A 20887-nucleotide genomic window follows, 5' to 3' on the forward strand; every position below is an offset into this window, starting at 1 on the left:
GCCACGTCTTCTTGTTTCTAAAATGGGAATTTGTAGAAACATAGTAATGTGGATGGTAATGGGTTAGAATGAAGGAATTTATATTGGGTGTAAATGCAGGTGTGCACTAGAGAAATATTTATAGATCTGTATATAGAAACGGATTAGTGTGCACATCTGTATTCCCTTGTGACTGCAGAGGAAGTAATGACATTCAGAGCGGCAGGCATCCCTGACACCCAGATCATGGTATCTGTGAAAGAGGAGGAGCAGGTGAAAGGGGAGACAAAGGACTTGGGAGGAGGAAAGAGGGATGGAAAAGGAGAGAGACACAGAGAGAGAGACACACACAGAGAGACAGAGGACAGACTAAGATCCTTGAAGAAATATCTAATTACAAGATTTACAGAAGAAAAAAAACAGTTTGAATGTGGAGCGTCTGGTAGTTTAAAAAGTAAAAAATGATTAAAAAACAAACAAAACAAAACAAAACTACAACCCAAACCGTCCTCAAGCTAAATTGATGTGGGCGTGTCAGGGAAATGGAGAGGCACAGCAGGCTAGCTAAGTATTACAGTATATTACAATCCAAAACAGAAGATACTCATGAGTCCATAGCAACATAAATGATTAAATAAATCAGAGAGGAAACAGACTTCCTGTGAAGAATTCCACATGATGTCTATATTTAGTTAGATGTCTACTCTTTTTTTTTTTTTTTTTTTTGGTTCTTTTTTTCGGAGCTGGGGACCGAACCCAGGGCCTTGCGCTTCCTAGGCAAGCGCTCTACCACTGAGCTAAATCCCCAACCCCTAGATGTCTACTCTTAAGAAATATAAATTCCCCACTGGTTAAGTGTGGTCTGTACTCAGGAATTCCCATCAAAGAGCACCCCAGACAAAAAGTAGCACAAAGCCCCTACGGCTGATGACAGCCAGGTAAAGAGTAAGCATCAATAACAGTAAGACAAATTGATGAACTTATAGAGCAATGAATGCAGATGGTGTCCTCCGTCCGTCCCTTCCTCCCTCCCACTTTGTGTGTGTGTGTGTGTGTGTGTGTGTGTGTGTGTGTATTCTCCCTCCCACAAATCCATGTCCTCAGTCTGATCACAAGAAAAACACCAACCAGACCCAACATGAAAGGCACTGATGCTTTGCCAGTACACTTTGAAACTGTGAAGGATCAGAAACAACCAAGAAACTAAGTTGTGAGGACCTAGTGTGTCCTGGATAGATAAAACTCTAGAGTCAGAAAAGATGTTTAGGATAAACCAAGGAACCCTGAACAGAGTGTGTATTTGAGTTAATACCATTAGTCATACTTTGCTCATGAGCCCTAATAAATGTACCATATGATTGGCTGATACAAATAGCTTTACAGGAAACCTTGGTACTTTGTATCATTCTGTAAACCTCCTACTATTAGCCAGCAGGTCTGCTCAGCAGGATAAAGTTGCTAAGTCTCTCTTGTGTATGTTTAACAGCTTGAGTTTGGTACTTGGGAGAGAACTGACTATACACACACACACACACACACACACACACACACACACACACACACACCACACCTTCTATTGTTCTAAGGCTAATGGTTTAGTCAAAATATTTCTAAAGAGCCATTTAAAAACCAGATAGTTAAGATAATTAAGCTGACCATCTTGGTGGGCCAGTGCTACTGACTGCAGAAAAGTAAGAATAAATAAATAGATAGATAGATAGATAGATAGATAGATAGATAGATAGATAGATAAACATCAGCTTAGATTCCAGCAGGTGTGTGATTAGATCTTTTAAGCTAATAAAAATTCTACAGAGATTTAATTAGAACTTCTCAGCAGAGATTCTGTCATCTCAGTAGGTGTCTTAGAAAATGGCAGGAATGGTGCATGCTATGGTGGTTTTGTAGAGGGCTCCCTGGGATTGGAAATGCTAAGGAGGGGGTGCAAGAACAGGCATAGGTCAACCGCAGAACTGTCTTTACAAGAGAAATAGGTCTCCTAGGACCTGTGTGAGTTAGAAATGACTTATTCACTGAACTTTCCTGTGGGCTTGTTTACATGCTTCTAGACACGAACTCCATCTCACATGTAAGCACGATGTGTTTTATGCCATTTGCTCAATTAGAGAACAACTGTGGAAACAGAAAGGAAGGGTCTATGTTTTTAATTTTTGCTTTTTTTCCCTCTATTATTTAAAATATCTTTTGTTCTCACATACTATATCCTCATCATGGTTTCTTCTCCTTCCAGTCTACCCAGTCCTTCAGCTGGAGGTTTTACTGAGGTTTATTTTCTATTCCAGACAACTATGCTTTCAAAGACACTTATTTTTTTGCAACACTGACACCTCATATCTCCAACTTGAATTCATAGCTGTCACATTGGCACAGATATAAAAGTACATCGTAGCCCATATTTTGTAGGGTGGATAGAATTTTAAAGTTTTCATGATAGTTACTGAAATCTGAGATTGGGTTTTATGCTTCCAAGTGCACTATAAAGACTTATTACTCAGATCATTCTCCCTGCTTTTGAAAAAAAAATGGATTGATCAAGATAATGTGAAGTTTTAAAAACCCTATACAATGAGTAAAAAGCATCTTATAAATTATCATAAAATAAAATCAACCACATGATAATAAAGAAAAATGACCTTCATTAGAGGTCATAATTTAGCCAAAAGAGACTACTGTTTCATCTATTTTTGTCACACTTCTTTTATTCTCCTCACTTATATGTGTTTGTGTGTATGTATATTCGCATGTGCATGGGCACATGTGTGTTTGTGTGTGTATGCATGCTTACAGGCATACAGATATATGTATTTTTGTGTGTATGTATGTTTGCATGTGTTTGGGCACATACTTATGTGGAGGTGGGTAGGAGTATGGCCATCCATTTGGAGCCTACAGTTAACACTGGAAAAGTTTGATTACTTTCTGACCTTATTCTTTGGTACCGGAGTCTTTCAAACACAGAGTTTTCTAATAATGTGGCTGGCCTCATTAGCCAGCTCAAATGGGGATCCCCTGTCTCTGGCTTCTGCATGGAATTACGGACAAGCCACCATGCCCATCCTGCATTTATGTGGGTCCTGGAGATCTGAACTCCAAGCCTCTTGATTATTCATCAAGTGCTTTCCTCCCTGAACCACTCACAATATTATTGTGAGAAAAGTCATTAAGATATTATCTTATTTAGGATTTCACTGTTACAAACAGACACCATGACCAAAACAACTTATAGCTTATAACTATGGCTTATAGGTTCAGAGGTTCAGTCTGTTATTAAGGCAGGAACATGGCAGCATCCAGGCAGGCATGGTGTTGGAGGAGTTGAGAGTTCTACACCTTGTTCTAAGGCAAATGGGAGAAGACTGACTTCCAGGAAGCTAGGATGAGGGTCTTAAAGCCCATGCCTACAATGATACACTTCCTGCAATAAGACCACTTATTTTACTAGTGTCACTTCCTGGGCCAAGCATATTCAAACCATTACAGATATGAAAGATATCAAAAATCTTCTAAGAAACAGTAATTAGATAAGTTCGATTTATAAAGGAACAAAGCAAAATGAAGTTGTATTGGTTACATACCAAAGTGTCATGGAATTAAAAATATCATAGAGAAAATGTTATGATCCAAATTATGATTATCGTTACAAATAGGTCATTGATGTTAAAAGACTCGTTTTATGGGAAAAATGTTTTTCCTAAATTTAGTACTTGTGCAAGAAGCTATCCAAATACAGCCATTTGGCAATGTGGTTTTTAAATAAATTTTCCCTTGAAAAAGACATAGAAAGCTTGGATAACTTTTTTATACATACATTTTTTTGGAAAGAGGACAAAATAGCAACCCATGATTCATTCATTACTTAGTATGACCATACAAAGACATTGTTTGTCATGACTAATGAAATACAATGATGTTATTTTGAGTAAGTAATGTTATAAGTGTTGAAAACAATACGGATTGGTTTTTTAATGCCTCACTTTGTCCTATGTATTTAAGCATCCTATGAAATCTGTGATATAAGTTCTATAATGAAATGATTGAATAATTATTGATTATTGAAAAATCAAATTATTGATTTTTAAATCCTTACTTCCATCACAAACATTCTCTGTCCACCCTTTCATCAAGGAAAACATCTGGGCAATCCTGCTAAGGGTTTTGGTATGTAAGACCATTTTTTTCAACCAATTGCAACCTGTGCGTGAAAAGCAAAAGCTGTCTCTGGCTAGGATAGGCCACCCATCCAAGATGCCAACTAAACAGATGAGTAGTGGTGAACAACAGGGAATTTTTACAGTATGGCCACATCAGGAGAAAAAAAAAAAAAACCAAAGCAACCCAGTAACCAATAAGACATCCTTTCCTGGTATTGACTTGAGCTTTAGGCTTACACAGAGATAGGAAAGTAAAGTAGACCTGGGCAAGCAAGACGCGGTCTGATCTCAGTACCCGCCTCAAATCCATTCTGTACTTGGCCTAAAGTATTTCATCTTCTCCAGGACAGAGCACACCAACTGGTTATCAAATACCAGATAGCCCTGAAAACATGCATATGAATAACACACAGACTGACAGATTATACTTAGGAATAAGTAGGTATATAATGTATTCATATATATATGCATAGGCATGTAATGACCATCAATAAAAACAGAGGTCAAGAATTTGAAAGAGAGCAAGGAAAGGTATTTGGGAAGGTTTGGAAGACGGAAAGATAGGAGGAAATAATGCAATTGCTATAATCTCAAAAGTAAAAGGAACAATATAGTAAAAAAAAGTATGTAGTACTTCAGAGAAGAAGGTAGTCCTCAGAGATTGGTTTCTTTTGCTACAGGGTGCGTCCTGCTCTTATGAATGGCCATTCTTGGTGGGGGAGGGAAGCAGAGGTCAAGCTATGTCCCACTCCCATTTACCCCCATATTGAATAAGACTATGTTTTCCAGAGTGGATATTGTCCTGGGGCACTCCATTTTACAAGGAACTTCTGACTGTACTTTGTAAAAGGAGGATGACTGTAGCCTAGATATGGACCCAGAAAGTTCACCATCTGCCAAGCACCACACACACACACACACACACACACACACACACACACACACACACACACAGTGATAAGTATCTGACTCTTGGGCATAGAAAGGGCGACCCTGTAAGGATATGGAGACATGGGATTGTTAAGGCAAGTGGGCATATTAACATCAGAGAATATGATAATCAGAGGAACTGGGTCCAAGAATTTATCAGACACAGGGTTGAGAAAAGGGCATACCTCTCTCATCTGAATCCCTTAAAGAGATGAACACCTAGGCAGCCCTATGCTGGCATGCCCAACACCAACCTACCATATGGTATGCCTTGTCTTAGCCAGGGTTCTCTTGTTATAAAGAGACACACAATGGCAACTCTTAGGAAAGAAAGCATTTAATTAGGGCTGGCCTACAGTTTCAGTACATTATAGTCCATTATTAGCACAGGAGGAAAGAATGGCAGCCCACAGGTACAGATGGTACTAGAGAAATAGCTTAAAATTCTACATCCAGATCCACAGGTCATGGAGAGAGAGAGAGAGAGAGAGAGAGAGAGAGAGAGAGAGAGAGAGAGAGACTGAGACTGAGACTGACTGGGGCTGACTTGGGCTTTTGACACCCCCAAAGACACACTTCCTCCAACAAAGTCACACTTCCTAATTACCCCCTCAAGTAGTGCCACTCCCTGGTGAAACATTCAAATATCACCTTCCTCCTGGCACTGGCCTAGTTTATTATTCTATCTTTATGTTCTTTCACAGCCCACATCTGAAGCTTCCTGAATTCTGCTGCAGCCTTTTTAATTTATATTAATTCTGTAATCCATATCTAGGTAGGGAGATAGATAGATAGATAGATAGATAGATAGATAGATAGATAGATAGATAGATAAATAGAGAGGGGAATTAGTATTAGTGATTAATATTGTCATAATGAACTTGGACTTGGCACAGCCAAAATGGAAATAGTTTACAACAAATTGTTGTCACTGAAGCCATGAAACCCTGTGAGTTCAATGAATTCTGACATTCTGGGAAGGCACAAGCGTATTTGTCTGTTTCTGCTATAATACACTTACAACAGGGCTTTATCCAGAGAGTATCTGCTGTTCAGAAATCCATGGTGTTCATTCATTATATTCTACTATGGACACTGTGAACTACAATAATGCCTGGCAAGACACATCCACTGTGCACAACGACATTAGACACTGTAGAAGTAACCAACCCCTTTCTGATGGGATTTAAGTTCAGCTCCCCAACATGAAACCCATATCTGGCACCATTACTAAGCTAAGAACCGATAGCTAGATAGGCCAAAGGCCCCATGGGATGGGAGAGCCCACTGCTATTATACTGATAAATCACCATAGTGTTAAACCAAGCCATAATTACTTTCAGGGATATGCGCCAATCAACGCATCTCTCAACTTGCATCTAGGAAGCTTCTATTTAAATAGATGGTGATTAATGCAGTGACCCAAAACTGGACAAGGTATAGAGAGTGAGAAACTGCATCATGCTCAGACATAAAGTATGTTATATATAATACACACATTATTATATAGTATATATTATAGTGTATATATAACATATATTTTCATATATATATGTATATATATATATATATCTCAACCTCCTCCTTCATTAGTTCAGAGATCACCAGGGAAGAGTGAATAGAAAGATTATAAGAAGCAGGGGAAGTAGATAACCACAAGGAAACCTATTTTGGACACAGCAGGGCATCTCACATGTGAACTCAACAGTCTTGACAACATATATAAGACCTGTGCAAGCCCAAGACAGACCAAATTCCAGCACAGACAGAGAGGTTGGCACACAGTCCCACCCCTAGCAATGAGCTGTTGGCAATTGTTAGTTGCTGGGAGAGGGAGAGATGGTTTCTTTAAGAATGCAGCCTCTAGTTTATCAAGTGCACTCCTCAAAAGGACCACATATGTGGGAGTATTTAGGCAGCACGAATTGGTCTTGAAGGGTTAAAAAAAATGGAGGGACATAAAGTTTGGTGGGTAGTGAAGGTACATGAGTCTAAGAAGAGGTGTGGGGGAGGTGACTATGATTAAAAGATGTTTATGATAACTCTTAAAAACATAATTCAAAAGAAAGAAAGAGAGGAAGAGAAAGAAAGAAAGAAAGAGAAAGAGAGAAAGAAGAGAAATAGAAGGAAGAAATCCAAGGTGAACCAAAAGGAGATGGTGAGGGCAATGGCTTCTCTCTGTACGTGCAGAGGAATTAGAGACAGACCCACAGAGAAGACAGGGCTGTGAGGCTTGCACCATGCTTGTTACCATGTGCATCCAAGCATGGAGTAAGTACTTGTTAATACAGTTGCTTCTATGTGCCCATTGCAGAAAGTCTGGTAAGTTCACAACTTTTGCTTCAGATTTCTTTCAGTACCTAATACCTTCCAAACCAGCCGCAGTAGTATACATCTGTCATCCCCAAGCTTGTCCCTGTCTTTCAGAAATACTTCTTGATCCCCATCATGGTATAGGATAATCTTAAAAGAGAACACTAGCCACAGATAATATAAAATATCTTGGGGTAACTCTAACCAGACAAGTGAAAGCTCTGTGTAAGAACTTCAAGTCTCTCAAGAAAGAAATCGAAGAAGATCTCAGAAAATGGAGATGTCTCCCATGCTCATCGATTGGCAGAATTAACATAGTAAAAATGGCCATCTTGCCAAAAGCAATCTACAAATTCAATGCAATCCCCATCAAAATTCCAACACAATTCTTCAAAGACATGGAAAGAGCAATTCTCAAATTCATCTGGAAAGGCAAAAAAACCCAGAATAGAGAAAACAATTCTTAACAATAAAAGAATGGCTGGGGGAAATCACCATCCCTGACCTCAAGCTCTACTGCAGAGCAATAGTGATAAAAACTACATGGTATTGGTACACAGACAGACAGGTTGGAATACAATTGAAGACCCAGAAATAAAACCACACATTTATGCACACTTGATCTTTGAAAAAGAAGCCAAAAATATACAATGGGGGAAACAAAGCATCTTCAATAAATGGTGCTGGTCTTACTGGATGTCTGTATGTAGAAAAATGAAAATAGACCCATATTTGTCACCATGCACAAAGCTCAAATCCACGTGGTTCAAGGACCTCAAGATAAAACCAGATCCAGTGCATCTAATAGAAGAGACAGTGGGAAAGAGCCTTGAACTCATTGGCACAGGGGGAGATTTCCTAAACAGAAATCCAATGGCTCATGCTCCAAGATCAAGAAATGGGACCTCATGAAACTGGAAAGCTTCTGAAAGGCAGAGGACATAGCCAATAAGACAAATTGGCAACCTACAGATTGGAAAAAAATCTTCACTAACCCCACATCTGATAGAGGGTTAATATCCAAAATACATAAAGAATTCAAGAAACTTACCACCAAAACACCAAACAACCCAATCAAAAAAATGGGGTATAGAACTAAACAGAGAATTCACAATAGAGGAATCTCAAATGGCTGAGAAGCACCTAAGGAAATGTTCAAAGTCCTTAGTGATTAGAGAAATGCAAATCAAAACTACCCCAAGATTCCACCTCATACCAGTCAGAATGGCTAAGACCAAAACCTCAGGTGACAACAAATTTTGGCGAGGATGTGGAGAAAGAGGAACACTCCTCCATTGTTGGTGGGATTGCAAACTGGTCCGACCACTCTCGAAATCAATTTGGAGGTTCCTCAGGAAATTGGAAATAGACCTACCTAAAGACTCAGAAACACCACTCTTGGGAATATACCCCGAAAATGCCCCACCATGCCACAGGGGCACATGTTCCACTATGTTCATAGCAGCCTTATTTGTGATAGCCAGAAGCTGGAAACAACCTAGATGTCCCATGACAGAGGAATGGATACAGAAGATGTGGTTCATTTACACAATGGAGTACTACTCAGCTATTAAGAACGAGGACATCATGAGTTTTACAGGCAAATGGATGGAACTAGACAATATTATCCTGAATGAGGTAACTCAGACCCAAAAGGACATGCACGGTATGTTCTCACTAATAAGTGGGTATTAGCCACACGCAAAAAGTACAGAATACTCAAGATGCAGTCCACAGAACTGAAAAAGGCAACAAGCTGAAGGGCCTAAGTGAGGACACTTAGTCCCGCTTGGGAGAGAGAAGAAAGAAACCACAAGACAGGAAGGAGAGACAGGGGAGGGAAAGGGGATGGTGAGGGGGAGAGGGGAACATGGTCTGGTATTGGGTGGGGGGAAAGGACTGAAGTCCTGAGGGCCAGCAGATAGAATGGAAACAGGTGACCTCAGGAGGAAGGAGGTTGGGAGGACCCTCCAGGATGTACTAAAGAGCTGGGAGGTGAGAGACTCACAGGACTCGAAGCAGGAGGACCCTAGATCAAATGACCTACAGTGGGGAGAGGGAACTTGTTGAGCCTACCTCCAGCAGAGAGACAGTGTATCAAATGAGTGATGGGGTTGCAATCCCACAGTCAAAACTCTGACCCATAATTCTTCCTGTCTGAAAGAACTGCAGTGATGGAAAAGGAGACGAGCCCGAGCAAAAGAAGGTTCAGTGACAGGCCCAAAGTAGAATCCAGCTCAAGGGGAGGCCCCAAGACCTGACACCATTACTGAGGGTATGGGGCATTCACAAAAAAGGACCTATCATGACTGTCCTTCAAAAGACCCAACAAGCAGTTGAAAGAGTCAGATGCAGATATGTGCACCCAACCAATAAACAGAAGCTGCTGGCCCCTCTGGTAGAATTAGGGAAAAGCTGGAGGAAACTGAGGAGGAGGGCAACCCTGTAGGAGGACCTTCAGCTTGTTGGACCCCTGATATCTCTCAGATACTGGATCACCAACCAGGCAGCACATACCAGCTGAGATGAGTCCCCCCAACACATATAGAGGAGAGGACCCCTGGGTCTGGGTTCAGTCAGAGAAGATGCACCTAATCCTCAAGAGACTGGAGGCCCCAGGAAGTTTAGAGATCCTGTGGGGTGGGGACATCTTTATGGAGATGTGCGAGAAGGTATGGAATGTGGAACAGTTGGACAGTGGACAGGGAGAGGAATAAAATCTGGAGTATAAAAATTAATTGAAAATTAAGAAAAAAATAGCAATGGGGAGAGAGGGGGGAGAAAGAGAGGGAGAGGGAGAGAGGGAGAGAGAACATTAGAAAAATGTAGGTTTTCAACTGGAAAACCTAAGGAGAATGGTGCAGTTATATTCTTGTAGTCCTTGATGTGCTTTCTCCCCTCACAGGCAGCTACATCCACTGAGGTAATATGGAGAGAGAGTCAGACTTAACCAAGGAGTTCAGCCTTGTAATAGGTAATCAGGGAAACCAAGGATGAGCACCGCGATTAGAACGAGTGTAATGACTGTAATCACTCCATAAACTATGACATCACCGTCCTTGCATTTGTCCGTGCCCTAGAATCAACATCCATTTCAAAGGATTTTTGTCCATGAGCTCAAAACGGAAATCGTCCTTCCACATATCCTTTATTGTAAGGAGCGAGGGGGTGGAAGGGGGCCCACTAGCTGTGATACTGACTCTGTGTGTACATGTGCAAACAATCCTCTAGGGACAATACTTTGCATTAGTCACAAAATGAAGCATTTTGAGCTGGGAATACAGCTCAGTGGCTAGTGTGCTTGCCTACCATGAGCAAGGCTATGGGTTGGATCCTTAGCACCACAGAATCCAGAAGTGATCCCAACACTTAGGATGTGGAGGCAAGAAGATCTGGAGTTCAAGGTTATCTTTGGTTATATAGAAAGTCTGAAGCCAGTCAATGCATGAGATCTTGGAAGGAGAGGGAGGAAAGGGGAGGGAAAGGGGGAAAGGGAGAGGGGAGGGGGAAAAGGGAAGGGGAAGGGAGAGGGAGAGCGTGTTTGAGAGAATTTTGTAGTGAAGTGCACTTAGGTAAGATTTGAGTCACCCTGAGCCTTGTTAGTTGAGGTCACCACAATTTAGTAAGCTCCTTTGCAGGGAAAACAGACCTTCAGGGTTTGAAGTCAGCGCCCACCCCAGTTTATCCTTCACTTCACAAAACACATATCTGGTTTCATTTCAAAGCAAATAAATAGTTCAGGACAACGCTCCACTCTGTGCTTAATGACAGCATCGCTCTAAATGATTCAGTTAAGGCCGTCCTCTTGGTTAGCTCACTGCCAAGTTTCTGTATGAAGTCTTAATCGCCCCAGAGTGACCAATTTGCTCTCTTAGCCACACACAACTGGATCTAGCTTCTCAGATCTGGCATCAGTCAATGCACAAGTCAAATAAGAGAGAAACATCTACCACAGTAGTCAGGCACAATGCAAAATGCTTTTGTGTAAAGGAATGGTTATATTACTCAAAAAGAATTTCAGTGTTCAGCATTAAGTGCTCTGATGCATGAAGGAATTTCAGGCATAGCATTTTGAGGATCATGTAAGAGTTTTGTGATCAATTTGTTAACAACTGGACAATGGTTTAAAGAATGGAACTCAACAAAGACAAATTTCTTTGAGTTAATTTATTTATATACTAAACATATATCTTGTGATACCTAAGCCTTTAAAACGTGCCACTTCAAGACATTAAAAATATGTTTAATTCTGAGAGGTGAATGATAAATACTGCAATGTGTTAATGTAAATACAATCGGATTTGCATATAGGAAACTCACTTGTCTGCTAATGGGGTGGGGCTAGGGCCATCTGTATAGGTAAGTGAAAAACATGAAAACATCAAGTTAAAAGAGAGAATGAAATAAAAACGGATGCCACAGGTGTTTCCATAAGCACTGGGAAAGGAATGAGTTTGAGAGACTGCATAAGCACCCTTTATAATGGAGAGAGCTTTCTATCTGGATGCTGCCCATCAAAATACATGACAAACAAGCTACAGTCTGTAGGCTCAGAGAGATTGATTAGGTGTAGAGGAAGAGACCAGGGAAGACATGTAGATCTTTCTCTCTCTCCCTGAGTGGGAAATAGACTAGATTTTCTGGGTGAACCAGAGGGAGAGGGAGACAAAAACAGGAGGGGGGGGATTAAGGGAGGGAAGGAGGAGAAAGACAGCTAGAATTGGAAGGCATCTGAGGAAAAACCCATGGAAACTTAGCTCAGTGAAAACTTCCTATAATACAGGACAGCAATCCTAATGAAGTCTCCAAATAATGAGGGAGACGGAGTCCCAACTGGTCATCACTTGTCACCAAACAGTTGAGTTGGTTGGCTGAAAGGGTCCCATGAAAATCCCCAAAGGACCCAGGGAGTGGTCAGGATATTAGTCTGCTTCCCAAAAACTTGACACCAAGACCAATGCAACTCATCAAACACAAAGTGGTCAAACCAGTGCCTACGTAGAGCCTTCACTCTCACAGTGTAGCGTCTTTGACACAAAAAGGTTTTCTGCAGGTTACCAAAAGGAAATGTAAACAGCAGTCCAACCACAAAGAGCCTAGAACTTTGCTTTTCCCTGGGTCTCTGGGCTATGCAGCCTCTGGTTCTTGGTCACCCAATCACAGTCAGGTATGAATTCAAGCTTGTGGAGTGGGCCTTAAGTCAAATCGTCTATCAGTTGGTTACTCTCACAAGGTTTATACCACCGTTGCCCTAGCCTATTTTTCAGACAGGACAGATTGGAGATCAAACTTTTGAGAAAACCAACACGATGTGAGATGTTGTGACTCCCAGAACAGCATCTTAGCTCAGGAAGGGGAGCAGGACCTGCGGAGTGGAGACCCAGCTGACTGGACAAACACTGCTGTGTTTTCTTCTCGCTGCTGGCCAGTCTCTCTAGTGGTGACGGCTCAACCCTGAGACTGGACGACTCCATCTTGAATTGGTTTTACTGTGCTGTGTTTAATTTTGGCAAGATACTTATTTCTTTCACAAATTTTTGGGATCGAAAAACATTTGAAGACACCCGGGACCCTGCCCAACCTACAACCGGCCTACAGCCTGCTATGACGTGTAAGTATGGGACGGAGAGAGAGGAAAAAGACGCAGAATGGTTTGAAGAGAGGTAGATTTGGAGACGTGAGGAACACCTGGTGTGTAGCCTGTGATGTCACGTGAGTCTATGGTGGGGCCTGTACTGCCACGGAGGGCCATGTCTGAGTCCATGGTCATGCAGTAGGAGGGGTCTGTGCTGATGTCCATGGCCCATTTTATCACCGAAGGCCACGTGGTCATCCGTGGTCTGAGCTGCCATGGTCTGGGACCATGTTGCTATCTAAGAGCTACACAGAGCTGGCCCTGGCCCTCACTGACTGCAGCACTTGGGAGAGTGGCCCTGCACCTTGCCCAAGCAGCACAATAGAGCTGGTCCCTGTTGGCATGAGCACACAAGAGATGGCCCAGTGGGCATGAGGGCTGGAGAACCGGCTGTGGCATTGGGTATGCTGGCCAGTCAGGACAGTGGTGGAGTGCTTGTCCTGGTGGTAAGGGTGTGGGCGAGCTAACAGGCTGACAGGCTCAGCCACCAGCCAGGTCCAGATCCATGGTTATGAGTTGGTCCATCCCAGCATCTACCCAATCTATATAAAGTGCTGGAGCACAAGGAGAGTCACATCCTATAGATCCAAAGCTGCAGGGTCTCTATGACCCAGGGCAATAGGATAAGTGAGTTGTAATCCTGGTGAGGAACCAATATTGATGGTGTAGCAGAGGCCAGAGATGCTGAATCAGACCAATGACTCACAGCAATGAACATTTGCAAGTAAAGATGTGTGGACAAAAGGGTGTACTGTGTGGCACACTGTGATACTACAGTTTCCATGACAAAATGTTTGGGGTGTTTTTTTTGTCTGTATTTTTTGGTTTTTTTGTAAGGGGTGTTAATTTGTGTTTTATTTGGGGGAGGGGTCTCAAAGGCAGAGGGCTGACATGAAGGGAGAGATAGGGAGATGAGTGGAATTGGAGTGCATGATGTGAAATTCACAGAGAATCAGTTAAAAGTTGTTTTAAACTAATTTGAAAATACTTTTAATTGAATTCCTAATGATACTCAGTTATACTCATAACTTAGTGCTTTATCCAGCCACCATCAGAGAGACTTCCCCTGACCCAGGAAGGAACAAATACAGAGACCCACAGACAGTACTGTGGAGGGGGTGAGGACCTTGGAACACACAGCTCTAAATGAGGTATTGCCTCAAATCCCTCCCCTCACAACTAAGGGAACCCTGAGAAAGAGAAGGCATGAAAGTTGGGGAGACAGAGGAGACAGAGGATACCAGGAGAACAAAGCCTTCTAGAATGTCCAAAGTTCACCTGAATTCAGAGATTAAAGCAGCGAGCACAAGGCAGCATGGGGTCTGCATCAGGTCTTCTGCATATTTACTATGGCTTCCAGTTTAGTATTTATATGGAATTCCTGAATGTGTGAACCAGTGACTCTATAATTCTTGTGCCTTGTCTTGAGGCTCTTTAATTTTTCTGTTGGCTTCTCTTGCCAACTTCAATATGATGGCTTTTTATTTATAATTTTTTATTCTGTTATGTTTTGTTATTGTTTTTTAGAAGCCTATTCTTTCCTGATAAGAGACAGAAGATCCAGATGGGAAAGAAGGTGGGGAGAACTGGGAGGAGCAGAGGGAGGAGAAACCATGATCAGATTAAATTGTCAGAGAAAAGAATCTATGCTTTTTTTTGGGGGGGTGGGAATGTTTTCAAATGGAGAGAGCTTAAAGAAAGCATAAGCCTTGACTTAAGAGAGTGTCAACACAGTTGAAACTTACTAAAAACATTTACACTAGGGGAAAAAAGCAAAACTATCAAAGGGAAGGGATAGGTTAGAAGAAGGGAGGGAGAGCGAGTATGATCAAGATACATTGTATACATTTGTGAACTTGTCAAAGAATGAATTTTAAATGTTAAAAAGAAAGAACTGTGAAAGGCCAGAAATGGTTATCGGATCAGCCAAGTTTTTGTTATTCGTTTTACTTTAAGGACCTACAATGTGCCAGGCGTTGTTTTCAGTTTTGTGAACAAGGTCATGGATGAGAAGACAGGAACCCCAAGCTTATAGGGTTCATTTCAGGACAGGATGAGTAAATACTCCCGGGCCAGGTCAGGGAGGGCCCCCTATGAGGACACAGGTCAGGGAGGGCCCCCTGTGAGGACACAGGTCAGGGAGGGCCCCCTATGAGGACACAGGTCAGGGAGGGCCCCTGTGAGGACACAGGTCAGGGAGGGCCCCCTGTGAGGACACAGGTCAGGGAGGGCCCCCGGTGAGAACACATACTAGGAAATGCTTTAGGGTTTGCAGGCATCACTTTGGACGCTGCAGCCCAAAGCAGTCATGGACCAAGGGGTGTGCACACAAGCCCAGGACCAAATTCTACCCACTGCTTAGATGAAATGAACTAAGCACTTGGGTCAAACACCTGCTCATATAGTTTTACTTCCTTTCATTTAATTGTGAAGAGCAGGACATGAAGGCGGAAACTTGTGGACTGATGCTAGCTGACCTTTAATAGCAGCCGCCTCCCTAAGGGGCAGCTCTTTGGGTGGAATTGAGAGCCTATTCAATTATGCAGAATGGGCACCAAAGCATGACAGGATTTGCTGAAGCAAAGAAGAGCAAAATGTCTCTGAATATTAAAGTGCCCATGATGTCTGTAATTCACCTTCAGAATGTCACTAATAGACCTGTCGGGTGCAGTGATAGCTTGAAATGCAGTCCTAGAACAGTCTGATGCCCCCATTAGGACTTCATGCTGAAGTGTCAGATCAGGGTGGGGAGAGAGCTAGACCTTTATCAAAAAGTCCCCGTGCTACAGAGACAACTGCTCTAATTACTCAGGTGCCCTCTTCCCCTCTTATCAGCCGTCCATGTTTTATTAATTAGCATAATGACAAAATTGGTAGCTTCTTAATAACAGGAGTTAAAAATAGCCTTTCCTCATTGAAAATGTAAAAATGAAGGTCTGTGGTTCGGACACAGGTTTAAGCACAGAGTTTAGGAAGCTGTGATACACGGACCTGGTTCAGCTTGGCTGGCTAAAAATAGTTTTTTACATCTTTAAATGGTTAAAAAAAATTAAAGCAGTGGTTTTTGACACACGAAAATGCCATCCCGTTCAGATTTCAGTGTCTTTGAGTGATGCCTTACTCAATAAGGCATTAGTTCAAAGGCTTGTTACAATGTAGCCACTAGTGTCTGCACACTGTCCATTGCTAGGATCTTTTGCCATTAAGGGTAACCCAGAAAAGAGTTCAGGTTTTATAGGGCATGTTGTCTCAGCCGGAGACTCACCTCTGTCACTGAAGCAGAAAATTAGCTACCGACAATTACAGAACAATTGATTTTGACTGTGCTCCAATGTCATCTTATTTACAAAAGCCAGCAGTGGGTAGAATTTGGCCCCTGGGCTTGTGTGCATACCCTTGCTCCATGGCTGCTTTGGGCATCCAAACTGAAGTCTGCAAACCCTAAAGCATTTCCTAATGGGCATCTCCACAGGAGGGGCTCCCTGGCCTGGCCCTGAAGTGTGTGCTCATCCTGTCCCCTGTCTTCATTACTGTGGAGCATAAACTCCACAAGCTTGGGAGCCCCGTCTTTATTATTCACAACTCCAGACACAGAACTTAAAATAAGGCCCAGCATTGTGTAGCTACTCAAAATGACTGAAGTCATCATTAAAAATGAACAAACGGTGAACCACATACAGTCCTGCCACACCTGGGTACCCACCTCCATTCCTCTCAGAAACAGTCTAACAAGCACGCTGTCTTAGAGTACACTTCGCCCCTCTCTCCCTGCAACGTCCCCCTGGAGATTTCAGTCCTTCGTTGTCTACAAAAGTCTACTTCATCTTTACCAGTAGCTTCCTCAACTATCCGAGGATGACTTTGATGTTTACTGAATCATCTCTCCCAAAGGAATACTATCATCTGTTAACCTGATGATCCCTTCCACGATGAGGTTTGTTGGCCCTGTAGAAGATCACTAGCCCCACTGAGTATCCATAATACACAAATCTGTTATTTGTATTTAAACCTAACCCTGAGGCCGGGAACAAAAGATCAGCACAGCTGAAATGTGCTACTTTGACGTTGGCATGCATGTGGCAGCCCAGCATGCTTCCTCTAGGTGGCCCAATCACTGAGGCCACTGACCAAGCGGTGTTCTTGCAGTAGAGGTATACATTCCAGAGTTAGGGTCCTCCCCATTTTAGTCTTTTGATTCTGTATGGATCTCTCTCAACATTAAAGAGATACTTTTAAATCGCATCATAGGTGAGTCTATTTGAAAAGTAACACGTATACAATGTAGGAGGGGTTTTCTTTTTCCTTCTTCAGCATTTGCACAAATGCCATTTCTAAAAAAAAAAATGTGTTGCACAACCCGTGGTTGTCTTGATTTTAAAACTAGTTTTTAAAAAGTGCTTGGTTTCTTTTCAGTTGCATTACAGATCCTCTCTGGTTCACCGGGCCATTCACGACATTCTTAGAACCTTCTCTCCCCTGTGGATCTCTTGGGACTGAACAACATTGTTAAGCTCTTCCCTATTGAGAGAGAAAATGGCATGTCTAATCTAATGAGACATCTCTAATATGTTTTTTTTCTGCTAATCGGAGTACCTTAATGGGCCATTGTACCACATAATTAACCAAGATGCACTGAAAAGCAAAGGCATTACTCCCTACCTGAAGAGCTAGATAGAATTTCAGGAAGCTATCATCTAAGGCTGCAGAACTTCTGAGCCACCAGTGCACTTAGACTTTCATGGCAGTCAAGAGTTCCACTCTGCATATAGGGCAAAATGTTCCAGTGTTCTGAAGGTTCTCACCCTGGTATTAGAAAACAAAAGGGAGGAGGTATGACCTCAAATGACTACAGCATGGAAATTCACTCTGCGGAACTCACTGTAATAGACAGTTGGACAATTCCCTTCTTTAGAACCCTCAAAGACATCTGGAAGTCAAACAGGAACTCAGTATCCCCAAAGCCATAAAGCCCCCAAGAGAGAATCTTGTACAGAAGAATGCAGTATTGACTCTGAGAAACATCTCCAGCTGACCCCTGGCTTAGCCCCCTGCTAGCCAGGTTCCAGGAACATTTCTGCATGGATTCTAGCCTCTTTATATGTGTATAAAATGTTAGATTGATAAGCCAATGACCACCAGCAAGTGTCCACTCCCTTTGCTCCCAACCACTGTGGGATGTGGGGTGATGCTCGTTGGTGACATCTGCAGAAAACAAGAGAGAGGGAAATGGCCACATGTGGGGGAACATACCTGTCATGCTAGCTCTCGGAAGCTGAGGCAGGAGGATGCCAAGTTGGAGGCCACTGGGGCGGAATGGAAAGGTTTTCCCTAAGGAAACGAGAGTAGGGAGTAGTTTCTCCCAGGCATAAGATACTCTGCACTGGCTATGATGCATAGTTCAAGGGCAACATGTGATAAAACTATACCAGCTACTCCATAGCCAGTCACTCCTTAACATCCCAAATCACACTTTGTTTTCTGTAAAGTTGGATGGAAAACAGGTACTCAATTTGTGTTCTCCTAATAAAAGGTTTGGTAATGCTGGAAAGGCGTCTGGCATTTAAAAAATTTTGGAGGGGAGGGGCTACTGCATTTCATGACCAGGTTCACTGTTATACTTTCTATAAGGCAGGGGGTGACACCTTTGACCTATATCAAGGAAATGTCAATAGTGCTGAGATTAAGAACCCATATAAGCTGAATAACCTCCATTTCTTTTTATTTATTAAAAATGTAAGGACAGTTCCTAATAATGACTAATGACATATCTGCTCTCTTTCCCAACATCAGCACTTAATGTCTGCATAGTTCAGCCATCACCAATAATTTGTGTAGGGCTTTAGAGTTATGGGCTATTTTCATATTTCTCACTTAACCCTTACACTAACTTTATAAGGCCTCTGTTGTCAGTGACCATATCAGATGAAAGTGGTCGCAAGAATCTGTAATCCCCTCACTTGAGAGACTATACAGCCAGATTGTAAAGTGTGGGTCAGTCTGGGCTACCTAGGCAAACCATATGAAGGAGGAGGGGAGGGAGGAGGAGGAGGAGGAGGAGGAGGAGGAGGAGGAGGAGGAGGAGGAAGAGGGGGAGGAAGAAGAGGAGAGGGAGGAAGAGGAGAGGGAGGAAGAGGAGGAGGAAGAGGAGGAGGAGGAGAGGGGGAGGAGGAAGAGGAAGAGGAAGAAGAGGAGGGGGGAAGATGAGGAGGAGGGACAATGGTGACTAAAAAGCCAATGCCACAGTTAAAGACACATTCTAGTCATGATTATAGTTTAAAAGCAAAACAAAGACTCAAACCAAAACCTTTGCCACTAAATCTCAGCAGACGAACCATGGTCACCTAGGACCCAGTAAGGTAGATCTTGGCCAAGAGTGCATGTGAGAATCACTCTGGAGGATTTTAAATGTATATTTGATTTCTGAGTGTGAGGACAAGACAAACATCTCTTCCAACATTGCTTAACCCAAAAAATTAATCTCTGGTGGCATTCCAGGTTTCAGTGTGGCCTTGGTAAAGCCTTCCACGTATCAAAAGTGACTGATACTGTCATCTCCTTTGAGAACTTCATATTCCAGCTCAAAGACAAAATTAAAATGAGGCTACATTTGTCTATTAAAAAGCGAGACTGTAGTCAGTACTGTAAAGATCACTAAAGACCCAGTTTACGGGGAAGATGAGAGTCAGAACCCCACAGCCCCGATCTGTACTTCAGTTCATCCACTCACCCCTTCTCGGTCTTGTTTGCTAATTCCAGGGTCTCTGCCAGGCCTTTCTAGCGAATCTCCCTAGGGGTGGGTTTTCAGAGTGCAGTGCTTCTTACTGATAACTTAGACATGGAAGTGCTCTGCTGGACAGCAGCCTCTCTGAAGGGATCCTGCACAGCATGAGCACCTATTGGAACACCTAATTTTAGCCAGATCGCCTGTTTGACAGACATTCACGTTGCGGGTCCGATGCTCTGGGTTTGTTTGTCATAAACTCTCTTCAGGTTTTTCTCATCCCCATGAAATTAATTTTATCTCAACACTGCAGCAATGTTCTCAAACAATGATGTTCCAAACGCCATTCTATCTCAGCGCCAGCTTCACCCAGGAACTAACGTCAGTGAAAACTTCACTACAGCCATAAGCACATTCAATCTGAAAAGCTGGAGCCAGACTGTGCAGGTGATTTTCATTTATATCGAACCCTTAAAAAAAAGGATTTAGTTAAGACAGAGGTTTTCTACTCCAGATTTGGCTGAAGTAATGTACAGGGCTTTGTACAAGCAGAAACCACCCGCTCCTCAACCGACATCAGCTAACAAGGTTTTGAACAAATATGTCTCCGGGTAACTCTAAGGCAACGTTAGGAGCAATGCCTGGGGCTCTGAAGAAAGCGAATGGATCAAGTGTCACAGGTCTAATTAATGTGTCTCCACTCTCAAACCTAACTGATTGGGCCTGGGGAAGATACTCTGAGTTCCCATCTCACACCTTTCTTTCCGAGCTTGTTTCTAGATATTTGATTAGTTGGCCAGTTGGTTTGGCTTGTTTTTAACTGATCTTATTACATTCTCTCATCCAGTAGAAAAGAACTAATCCAATCCAGCCTCATTCCCTTGAGAAATGGGAGGGTAAAGTGTTCAAGCTTATAATGAAATCTTCAAGTGTCAGGATTAACACCGCCAGAGCCCGCCTGATTTGACCTAATGCTCTGACTCAGGCACATAACTTGGCTGCCTCTGAAAAGTCGCCCGGCTTGAATCTCACACCTCTGAAGTTTTGAATGTTTCTGAGGAGTCTCGTTTTCATCTTCCAAGGATGCATCCCCTCTGACCAAGAATTTTTTTTTTTTTATCATGAGAGAAAATGACT

The sequence above is a fragment of the Rattus norvegicus genome, chromosome 7 (genome assembly GCF_036323735.1).
Source record: "Rattus norvegicus strain BN/NHsdMcwi chromosome 7, GRCr8, whole genome shotgun sequence".
NCBI lineage: Eukaryota > Metazoa > Chordata > Mammalia > Rodentia > Muridae > Rattus > Rattus norvegicus.